Source organism: Castor canadensis, chromosome 10 (genome assembly GCF_047511655.1).
Source record: "Castor canadensis chromosome 10, mCasCan1.hap1v2, whole genome shotgun sequence".
In the NCBI taxonomy this organism is placed as follows: Eukaryota; Metazoa; Chordata; class Mammalia; order Rodentia; family Castoridae; genus Castor; species Castor canadensis.
The window spans coordinates 55,009,955-55,022,528 of NC_133395.1; the positions used below are offsets into that span (position 1 = coordinate 55,009,955).

The 12,574-nt window shown below is 36.0% G+C and overlaps 1 protein-coding gene across 4 annotated transcripts in view; it reads right to left on the minus strand.

Moving 5' to 3' along the window:
* The window catches only part of Elf1 (E74 like ETS transcription factor 1), a 92,783-nt gene that overhangs the window by 52,621 nt on the left and 27,588 nt on the right, over positions 1-12,574 (minus strand). The window lies entirely within an intron of this gene.

Genomic DNA, 12,574 nt, shown 5'->3' on the forward strand with positions numbered 1-12,574 from the left:
CACATTCATTGAAATGAAAGAATTAGGGCCTAGAGCAATCTGACTTATCTAAGCACACATAGCCAAATAGTGGCAAAGAAACCAAGAGAGGCCAAGATTTCTTGTAGCCTGCATTCTACATTAATAAAACTTTATTAATGTTTTTATTTATCAGAGTATCTGTAAAAGTAAGATATATCTTACATAAATCTCTGTAGCAAAAATACCCAACCATAGTCCAGAGAGAATTTTTTTTTAAAGTGGTTCTAGGGTTTGAATTTAGAGCTTTGCACTTGTAGGGCAGGCACTCTACCTCTTGAGCCACACCTCCAGCCAGTAAAACTGTTAACTGAAATACCTTTATATATTTAATGCAACCTCTTGGATCTTGGAATGAATCATTTTCAACTATATTTTCAGGAACTAAAAGAAAGGGGGGGGATTGTAGATTTCTCTATTATTGCTTTAAATCTTAGCTTTACTATTATTGTTCACTCTTAAGTCTACCACATGGTATCATCTTACTTTACACTTGTACTAAATCTAAAAAGTGAAAACAGAAACAGTTATAAGCCTTTTTATAAGGCCACCCAACCTACTAACTCATTACAATACTTTCAAATAGGTTTTTACTGACATTTTTCTTTCTAGTTCCTTAAATGCAGTATTATTATTAACATATACATCAAAACTTCAAGTAAGAAACAAAGATACCACAATGCAGTTACAGTTAAGTAATCAGACTTAAACTTCCCTAACAAGGATAGTAATAGTCTCTCGTTTCCTGTTGAATAAGGAGGGAAGAGAAAGGACACTAATTTTAAAATAAATCTCACTATAAAGCCCTCTCTAAAACATGCTTTATGTTCATAAAATATAAGGGAAAAAAAACACAAGTTGATGTCACATAGTAAACAAATCAGTTCTAGTTGCATTCAGTGGTCTCATAATTTAATTCATAAAGAAAATTGTATACCCTAGCCCTGTGAGTTTTTTCAAATATTCCAGGAATTACATAAAATTTTAAAATATGTCTCTAACTTGCCTGGCATATCCAAAGATGTGCTGGATTTGATCCGCAACCTTGGAGAAAAAAAATCTCTGTAACTCATATGTACCATGTATATTACCACTTGTACCTGATGACTTCTGCTTACTAGGCAAGAATTCTACCACTTGAGTCACATCTCCTCACCCCCTTTCTTTTTGGAGATAGGGTCTCCCTATCTAGCCCAGATTGGCCTTGAACTCACTTATGTAGCACAACGCTGGTTTTGAATTTATAATCTTCTGCTGGGATCAGTGCTGGGATTACAGAACTGTATATGATACCCAGTTCCAGTATCTCTTAAAATAGCTATTCAGTACATTTACTTAAAATTAGGACTTCTTTATATTAGGCAATTTTAAACTTGGAGGGGGCGGCATAAAGGAGTAAGGTACCCCTAACTTTATCAAACCATAGTTTTACTTTCATGTAAGTGAAGTACAAATTTGTGCTTTCTACATACTCAGTCTCAGTCATGAGACTGTGTTTCTGGTGACCTATGCAAAGTTGAAGCAGGTGTTTTCCTGATCAAGCTCACCTTAACTTCAACCATGTTAATTAAAAGAAGTCAGTATGATCAAACCAAACAGGCTGACTTCTCTATGCTTTTGTGTTTTTGCTGACACTCAGGTGAACAGTTCCAGGACTAAGGGCAGGTTGCAATTACTCCCCAGACCTGAAATTCCAGTTCTTTCACATAGTTCTCCACTTTCCATTATTGGCCACTGGGCCCTATCTGGCATCAGATTACACTCAGACAGCATGTATAGTACCTTGCAAAACAGCCAAACAGATAGCATACCTAGACCTGTCCATACCTGTGGTCCTAAGATTAACCCTTTTCCTGAGTATGTTCTGAAAACAGAATTTAAAACTAAAAAAGAAACATCCAACAGTAATCAGATACTGTTTTAACTTTGGTCATGAAAAAAGTTTAACTTCTTTCCTTTCTCAAAAAGGTTAAGAGTTATATAACTATCAAAAAATGTTTAATGTTTTCTCTATGCAAATTAACCAACTGAAAGAACCTTCTTCCCTCCAGTACTCAAAATTTGAACTCTGACAAAAATCGCCTCTCCAAGGAACACACACATACTAAAATGTCCTTATCAGCAAAACCTGTTCAGGCAGTTAAAATTTTTCTCTTTACAACAAACAAGAACTAACTTGCAAGGAAACTGTGTTTCATTTCTGTGACTGTTTATTTCCCTGGTTCATATTTTCACCTTAGAAAAAATAGGCTGTAGTACAATGGTCTCCTCATCTGAGATAATAGATTCCCATCAGTGATACTCATGCTCTGGCACTGACTGGCTGGGAAAGTTTAGGGATATTTTGTTAAAAGTGCCTCCAGTGCCAGGTGTGGTACATGCCAGCAATCCTAGCACTCAGGAGTTCATTCCCAGCCTGGGCTACACAGTGAGACCACATCTTAAATAAGTACAGCCAGGAGATTTTACTAAGTGACTCCCTCCTATCTTCAATTCCCACATTGCCCAGTATCCTGTCACAGGAAGTTCCACTCTTTGAAGAAGACCACCCGCTGAAAGTAAAATGTAAAGATCATATAACTCACTAAATCATCATGGATTGCTAAGATTACAGGTGTGTGCCATAACACCTGGCTGGAGACAATTACCAAAGTGAAAACATAATCAACTTATTTCTCTACTTAACACTAATGGATGGTTTTCACTACTTGTAGAAAAACTCCAAATCCATTGGTACAGCTTCCATGATGTGGCAAAAGTATGTGGAAATTGTAGTCAATTAGAGTTGTGAGACAAGATATCTGCATACCTAGATTAAAAAAGTGAACAGGAATATTCCATGGATCAAGCTTAAATATATACCTCTAAGCTACAATAATAAAGACAGTGAGGTATTGGTGAAAGAAGATACAAATAGATCAATGCAACAGAATTAGAGCCAGAAACAGACCCACATTAATTATAGTCAACTGACCTCTGATAAAGGCTCAACAGTAAAACAATGGAGAAAAAGATAGTCTTTTCAACATATCATTCTGGAAAAACTGGACATCCACATTCAAAAATGCGACATAGACCTTGCAAACTTTGCAAACACACAAAATGGATAAAAGAGCTGAATGTAAAATGTAAACCTATAAAAGTCCTAGAACATAACACAGGAGAAAATCTAGACAGCTGATATTAAGTTTGGTGATGACAGATATAACACCAAAGGCAGAATCCATGAAATTGGTAAGCTGGACTTCATTAAAATAAGTTCTGCCCTGTGAAAGGCAATGTCAAAAGAAAAAGACAAACTGCAAAGCAGGAGAAAATACTTGCAAAAGACACATCTGCTAAAGGACCATTATCCAAAATAGCAAAGACCTCTTCAAAGTTAATAAAAACAATTAAAAATTATAAAAGAGCAAACAACATGATTAAAAAATGGTCCAAAGACCGTTAATACACTTTGCAAAGAAGATACACAGATAAGCATAATACATAAACAAGCATAGACATACACCACATAGTATGTTGTTATGGAAATAAAAAATTAAAATGACAATGAGATAGCACTACATACCTATTAGAATGGCCCAATTCCAGGACACTGACAACCAAATGCTAGAGAAGATAGGGAGCAATAAGAACTCTCATTCATTGCTGGTTAGAATGCAAAACTGTACAAGTCACTTTGGAAGACAGTTTGGCAGGTTTTTACAAAATTAAACATACTCTTACCATACTTTCCAGCAGTTATACTCCTTACTATTTACCTGTGAAAACATGTCCACACAAAAACCTGCACACAAATATTTTAAGAAGTTTTATTCATATTGCCAAAACTTAAAAAGTAACCAAGATGTCCTTCAGGGGCTGGGTATGGTGGTGCAATCCTAGCTACTTAGGATGTGGAGACAACAAGAGGATCAAGGCAAAAGTTAGCTGAGTCCCTTCCTGACAAACAAAAGCAAAAAGGATGTGCTCGCCTAGCCCTGAGTTCAAACCAGGGCTTGAAAAGATGTCTTTCAGCAGAACAAGTGATGAACTGTGGTACATCCAGAGAAATGAAATATTATTCAGCACTAAAAGGAAATTGAGCTATCAAGCCCAAAAAGACATGGAAGAACCTTCAAAGTGTGTTACTAAGTAACAATTGTCCAAGTCTATTGAATGTATATAGACAGTGAATCCTAATGTAAACTAGTGGACTTTAGGTGATGATGATGTGTCAGTATTACTTCATACATTGTAACTAATATAATGCAATGGTGGAGGGTGTTGACAGTGCTGTAGTCTACACATGTGTGGGTGCAGGAGGGTATATGGGAAGTATCTTTACTTTCCTCTCAATTTCACTGTGAATCTAACTACTTTTAAAAATCACCCTCCACCCAGTATTAAGAAAGGCCCGCCCACCAAAGGATACTTCAGTGGGCATGGTGGGTACAAGCCTGTAATCCTAGCACTTGGGAGGATAAGCAGGGGGAATGCGAGTTCAAGCCAGGCTGGGCTAAACCGTGAGTTCAAGTCCAGTCTGGGCTAAACCGTGAGTTCAAGTCCAGTCTGGGCTGTAAAACCCAGTTGAAAAAAAAGGGAATAATTTAAATTTCAGAAATACACCTCTGTCACAATTACATTAGTCACCTTTCCAATACTGTAACGAATACCTAAGGTAAATCAACTTTAAAAAAGGAAAGGCTCATGGTTTTAGCCCATGATCACTAGGCCCGACTGTCTTTCAGCCTGTAATGAGGCAGCACATCACTGTGGGGCACATGGTGGGACAACCTACTCACTTCATGGTAGCCAGGAAGAGAGAGAAGAGAAAGGGGTGGAATCCCAGTATCTGCTTCAATGACTCACCACATATGCCCTAACTTTCTTCCACTATGCTCTACCTGCTGAAGGTTCCAATAGTGCCACAGGCTGGACACTGGATATTCATGATCCAAACTACACTTTCATCTTAAAAACAGATGCTGCAGTATTACTCCATTTTTTAGTCTCCTGTCCTTAACCCTCACCCTCCATGATTAAAGAAGCCAAAGTTTGCCCTGTCCTGATCCCATCAAGAACCCGTTATGTAATTCCCTTTCCCAGGCTCTGTGTGTGTGCTCACTGCCAAACTCAATCCAGACCCTTACACACAATCTCTGACGGTCACAACCTCTATTCCTGTGAGATTTTAGGATCCCCTTGCAAGTCAAAATGCAACCAGACTTAAGGATATAAAATCCAGGGAAATAAAACATTTCCTCTCAGTTCCCAAATCATTAAGAAACTTAAAAGACTTTTAAGATTCCTTACGCACAAAACTTCCTCCTCACAATGTGTGAGAAAACCCTGAATGATTTATTGTTTCATAGTATACTCCTTTTCTTCTTTAATAGAAAAGTATTTTTTAAATAAGTTTAGGTATAATCAAACAACTCTGGTGTTCCATGTCAGGAAACTTATAATAGCTTCTTAAAATCATCCTTGTAACATCTAAATTCAATGAAACAACAAATGCAGCAGAAAAATCAAAAGATGGAAAATAAGAAAACAGAAAAGCATGAGCTCAGTACTGTTAATATAAAGTTAAAATATTAATAGTTGGTGGGGACACAGCTCAGACAGTAGAGAGGCTGCCTAACAAGCACAAGAACCTGAGTTCAAACTCAGTATCACAAAAAATACTGATAATTAACTTATAAATTACACATGAAACTTGCACAAAATATGAAAGCAAAGCTTAAATACTATAAATAATGTGAAGATTTATAATATACATAGGATAGTTAAATTTTTAGGCCTTCTGTCTTTCATGATATAATTTCTCAATTTTTAAATCACTTGAGTCCATTTTAGTTATTACTAACTAAAATGCATCAATGATACTGGCATAAAGTTTTCTATAATAGGGAACAGTTGTTTTGTTTGAGTTTTTGTTTTGTTGGCAGTACTAGGGTTTGAACTCAGGGCCTCATGCTTGTGAGGCAGGTGCTCTACCACTTGAACTACTCTACCAGCCCAGGAAACAGTTTTATCAACTTATTTGATGTATATCCAGAGTTACTCAAAAGATCCAAAACATCTATTTTTCAGAGGTATCTCTGCTACTATTGACTGGCTTACAGGTAAATAATTCTTGACTATTGAACTTCCTCTAAGTTAAGCATTGGGGAAAATAGAGAAATAATGCATGGTCCTTCTTCTTATGAAACTTACAATCTAGTTCAAGAAATAAGACCAACAGAGACAACTAAACTCCATAAAGTAGTATTTAATAAAATGCTAATAAAGCTGGTCGGTACTGCATGCTTTCAGAAAGTGCTGGAGAATTTCAAGTAGGTTTTCTATTACTGCAAAACTCAGTGAAAGTCACATTAAGGGGGATCTAGGAACTACCACATGAAAACGATGAGGACAGCTGAAACAAACATTCCACAGCTTGATTGCTACACAGATAGCTTCAAGTCACTAATGTGTACACAGCCCTCCTTAAATTCTTCATTAATTACTTATAAGAGATTTTTCAGAAAAGGTTTTAAACTGCAAAAACTTTTGCTTAAAAAAAAAAAAAGATATGGCAAAATCCTTTAAAAGAAACACTCAACTGATGAATTTCATGATTTTCTTCTTTACCTAAGACAGGATGAATGAGAAAACAGGATGAAAATGGCAGGATTTTCTAAAAGGTGTTATTCCTTGCTGGGATTTTAACTCAGGGCTTCAAGTGCTCTATCACTTGGGCCACACCCCCAGTCCTTTCGGTTTTGTTTTTCAGCTTTTGCCCACCATGCCAGTCTCAGACCACAATTCTCCTGTCTCTGCCTCCTGAGCTCCACCATGTCTAGTTGGTTTTTTGAAACAGTGTCTCACTATTGGCCTGAGATAGCCTCAAACTGTGATTCTCCTATCTCTGCCTCCCAAAGAGCTGGGAAGTACATCCTTCTTATTAGTTACACAATTAAACATCAAAACTACCCTTCATGGGGCTGGCACAGTGGCTCAGGTGATAGAGTGCCTGCTTAACAAGCATAAGGCCCTGGTTCAGAATGACTTAAAAAAAAAAAAATCAAAGGTGCCTTGGTAGATAAGAATTGTCTAAAGAACAATAAAGTTCATTTGTTACTAATAACTGATGTGTAATAAGTGCTTTACAAAGCAAAACATACATACTATTGTACTTAATCCCTACACATCTCTTATTACTACTGATGTTTTTACTAATATAAAAACTCTGACACTTCCTCAAGATTAGGAGAGTAGGGCTGGGGGGTGGCTTAAGTAAGTGCCTGCCTAGCAAGAGGAAGGTCTTGCGATCAACCCCCAGTACTGCCAAAAAAAAGAAAGAAAGAAAAAGGAAAGAAATAGAAAATAGCAGCTATTATTTACATGCACAAGGTGCTCTGTTAAATACTGTATCTATGTAATCCTCATAATATCCACCCTATTTTATATATATGAGGATACATAGATTCAGATGGCCAGCCAAATAAAGGCAAGGATTTTTCCATGATCACTGTAGTCTGAGATCTTACAAAGAGAGATTCAGCCTCCCAAGTAGCTAGGATTGCAGGTATGAGCCACTGGCACCAAGCTGTTTTAATGAAAGAACTATCTGGTCAGTTATTGTGAAACTCCCTAAAAATTAAACTCATTTAATGCCCTAATGTTTCATTCAATCATTAAAAAGCAAATGTGAATCCTTAGATTTGACTTATTACTTAAATTTAACTTTTAAAGAAAGTAACCAATATCAATTTTCAGCTGGAAAAACTTTAATAAACCTTATAACACATTCCTACAATAGGCAGTTCTAACCTAAAAGCCTACTTATAAAAATTCTTGCTGTTGACAATAGTGAGATTGCAATTTGCACAAAATCACAGAGGCACACAAGACTTAAGAGAAACACAAAATAATATATGGAAAAGAAAAAAGTAATAAAGCAAAGTATTCCTTTCATTCAGTGGAAAATTAGAACTATGGTGGAGAACTCAACATTTTTCCCAGATTAACTCACAGCCAATAGTAAAAGTTTTTTGATGCTTAGCAATCCAAGATAACTAAACTATTTTCACCTATATTTCAGTGGACCAATATATAAACACCACTTGTAACCAGGATGGAAACTAATGTCACTAAAATATTTGATTTTCATAAAACTCCTGCTCCTAGGCAGGAGCAGTGTGAGGTCCTGAGTTCAAACCCCAGTGCCACCAAAAAAAAAAAAAGTTGCAAAAGCAAACACAGGTGAGGCTGAAGGACAGAAATCTTATAATAAAATTGGTTCTTACAAATAAGCCATGAAGGCAACTTGTACAAGCGTCACATAACAGATCTTTAATCGGCTTGCTGATTCCAGAATAAAGAGATACCAAATATGTATTTAGTCCTCCAACAAGTACTTATGAATGGACTAGTTACAAGTTGAGTATTGGGCATTTAAAAATAAATATAAAAGACACAATCCTGGCCCTTAAATAGTTTATTGACTAAGAAAGAAAAATTGGAAAACAGATATCTAAAAACAATCTAAATAAATCAACCAAGTGTGGGCTATTTCTTCAGCGATATATAGCATGTTTTCTCCGAGCATATTCTTCAAGGGGAACACACAAGCTAGGACCAAAGCTAACCCTAAAACTTTAAATCACTGAGAAGGAGGTAGATCAGTAATTTAATGAAAAAACAAATCTTTTCCCTAACAGGATACAGGATCTAGCATCAGAAGACCTGTGTTCAAGTTCTAGTTCTGTCATTTACTAACTGTATTTTCTTGGCTAAGTCAACATATATGCTCTTCCATTTCATTTTTCATCTTGAAGTTGTATCTAATAAGAATACACTGTAAAGCTAGGCATTGGTGGTTTACACCTGTAATCTAGCGTAATCTACTTGGGAGGCTGCCCCAGCAAAAAAAAAAGTTCAAAAGACCCCATCTTAATTAACAGGTGGACACAGTCTATCATCCCAGCTGTGGCAAGAAGTATAAAATGGAAGGACTGCAGTCCAGGCTGGCCTGGGCAAAAAAGCAAGACCCTATCTCCAAAAAAAAAAAAAAGAAAGGGCTGTAGGCATGACTCAAGTGGTAGAACACCTGCCTAGCAAGCATGAAGCCCTAAATTCAAACCCCAGTATCATCAAATCTTTTTTAAAAAGAATATACTTGGGGCCTGGTGCTGGTGGCTCACCTATAATCCTAGTTACTCAGGAGGCAGAGATCAGGAGGATTGTGGTTCAAAGCCAGCCTGAGCAAACAGTTCACAAGACCCTATCTTGAAACACCATTCACAAAAATAGGCCTGGTGGAGTGGCTCAAGGTGAAGTCCCTGAGTTCAAGCCCCAGTACTGAAAAATTAATTAATTAGTGCATAGATACTAAAATTTCAATATCAAAATATTAGTTTATCATTTTGTAGTGAATTTATACCATACACAGATGTGAATGGCAATTATGGACTAAAAATGTCACAAAGACAACATTTTTAAAAATGTAAGTTATATTTTCCTATTAGGTATTTTATCAAACATTTGCTTGCCACTAGGTAATCTACACAATCCATATAAAACAAGCTTACCAAACCCCTAAGAATCAACAAGTGCCGAAAGTTTAATGAAACACACTTTATGCTCAACTGGTCTCCCTGATGGGAAATTAAAGCAGCAATTGTACATCTGTGTCTCTGTTCCTCTTGTCGTGGTTTAACTGACAGGAAGCAGAGAATAAGATACAGCATACAACGTCAACTATTTCCTGTCCTCTTTGCTATATCTTTATGTCTTGTTTTATAAATAGCCCACTAGTTTATGTGAAGATGTATCAAAATACAGCAGAACTATAATATGAATGATGAAGACTGTTCAAGAAAATAGAGACAGTAAAAGTATTGTTATTGAGATTTAAGATTAAACATTCATAAAAAAAACTCATTATTATAGTTCTTTGAAGTATTCCTAGGAATAAATGCCAAAGATTTGAAAACCATTATAACTAAGTAAAAATCAAGTGTCTAAACAACAAAATATGCCCTCAAATTAACCAACAAGTTTCATGAGAAACACTGGTCCCTCCCCAGCCGTGCATTCGCCTATCAAGACATTACAACAACCCCTCATACAACCCACCTTCCCCACCAACCAAATTGACTCTCAAAGCAAGACTGATAACTTGCCTCTTTGATCTTTGGTTGTTTTTACACAGCTTTTTGTTAGCACTCTTCCTGGATTATAATTTGTGTCCTCATTTACTTCTACTCCCTTTGCTCACTTCCCTATTTGTCCAAAACTTGGACATGTTATTTATTCATATATATCAACTATACAGAAGCCAAACAGAACTCCATTCTCAATAAATGAATCCAGCTACTCCAAGCCATTTTAAGCTAACTTCAATTAATTACAATGAAAAACTGAAGTGCTCATTTTTTATCATGCCTACTGCCTCGCCTCCCTAACTACCTTAAGAATTCACCACTCACGTTATGCCTGTATATTTTATATAACAAGGGGGAAATGCAGCTATCTTCTCTAATTTATATTGGTCAGTTCTTATTTTTGTTTTGTTTTGGTTTTTTTGAGACAGGTCTTGCTATGTTGCCCAGGCTGGCCTCCAATTGGCCATCCTCCTAATTACAGGTGTGCATCACCACACCAAGCCATACTGATCAATTCTTACACATAAGCTTTAAGTATAAGAGACCACAATTATAAACAGCAGGTTTTAGTGCTAGTCCATTCTAGGTCAATGTCCAAAATGACTCTTCATATTTTACTGCACATAAGCCCATCAATCTTCTTGTGACTTCTCTTTCCTAAACAGAATTTAACATACACCTAATAATCAGTTGTAAGCTTGGCACTATATTCCTAATGTAAGATAAATGAGTAGCTTGGTAAGAAAAACAATTTCATTTTTACCTAGTATTTTCAAGTAGAAGACTCTCTTGCTCATTGTAAGAGTTAAGAGTTATTAGAACCTTCCTGGGCTATCTTTAGTATATTTTTGCTCTTATTTGTAAATGTATTTTCTCAGTTGTCCCCAATGTCTAGGGAATAAGAAATGAGTATTCTCAAACCCTGAAGGAAGAGGGATTTTCCTCATGTGGAAAGGTCTCAGAGCAGCTACAGAGAACTTAATGTCCACCACCTACCCAACAATCAAATATGCTAACTCAGGTGTGCAACCATTCTATTCTACCAAGACCAGATGAATAACATACCTTCCTCTCAATTTGTTCCCAAGGAATAATTATTTAATAAATGTAAGTTATTCTATAATGATGCACAAGTTTGTCTCTGATTCATACATTAACGGATCAAATACAATGACCAGACTAAAATATTCAGATCATAAAAATGTTTTGAGTAAAATGATTTCCAGAACTTATCTAATTTCTAAATATAGATTGTTTCAAGTCACCCTCCAAATTAAAACACAGAAAATTCTAATATTTCTAATTTAAATATGAAATCTTTGTATTATTTCTCTTTATACTTCAATATATGCATATTTTGCATATTTAAAAATCATATGTAGGGGTTGGAGACATAGCTCAAAGATAAAGCAGCTTGGCTAGCATACACGAGGTATGGGTTCAATTCCCCAGCACCACAAAATAAAATAATTTTAGTAAGTATATAAATAGCATATGGTATATATTCTTCCAGCATGCTCTAACAAATTTAAACTATGAAATTTTAAATAAAAACACTGGCTATTTAGAAAGGAATTTAAAGCATTAAATATTCACTAGAACTTAGCCCTTACAAAATATTAAGCTTCACTAGAGACAATTCATGATTATTAGGCTTCCACTGTAACAGAAAGCTATCTCAGATGCACAAAGCAACCTATCTTCAATGACGTCTCTCACAGAAAGTGTTCTCCCATTATGCAGAATATAGATAACGTAGTACCTTAGGAACACCAAGCGTGGAGGTCTTAACAGGAATCCTGAGTGTCTAAACCCAACAGTCTCTTTCATACCTGCTCAAAATACTTCTCCAGTTCAGTCTGAAACTTTTTTGGGGGGATGCTGGGGATGGAAACCAGGATCACATGCATGCTTGGCAAGCACTGTACCACAGGGCTAACATTCAGCCTGAAACTACAGATAAATTCAAAGTTCTTACAATTAAGATCACGAAGGCAAATGTAAATCAGAAAATGCCTAATGAGAAGCTGAACCTACTCCAAGAAGTTAAAGGTGCATTTCACCTATTACTATAAAGCAAATTAAAATGATAATTGTAAGCCCTTGTATCATGAATATTAAAATTACGTACAGAAATCCCTCGGACTAGTAGAGAACTGTCTCATTCTGCCTTTCAACTTCCCTTTTCTCAATCACAAAGGCACCACCTTAATGGAGATATTGAGACTCAGAACCAACACTTTCACTTTCTTTAAAAAAATGCTGATTTCCTCAGAAGTGCCAAAAATAGAAAAAATACTGTATTGTAAGGTTATATTTAGCATAAACCTAGTGCTAAAACTAAATTTCTGCCATATGATTTTGTGGACAGATCATCATTTATCTAATCAGTTGCTAATTTTTAGACATTTGAATTATTTCCA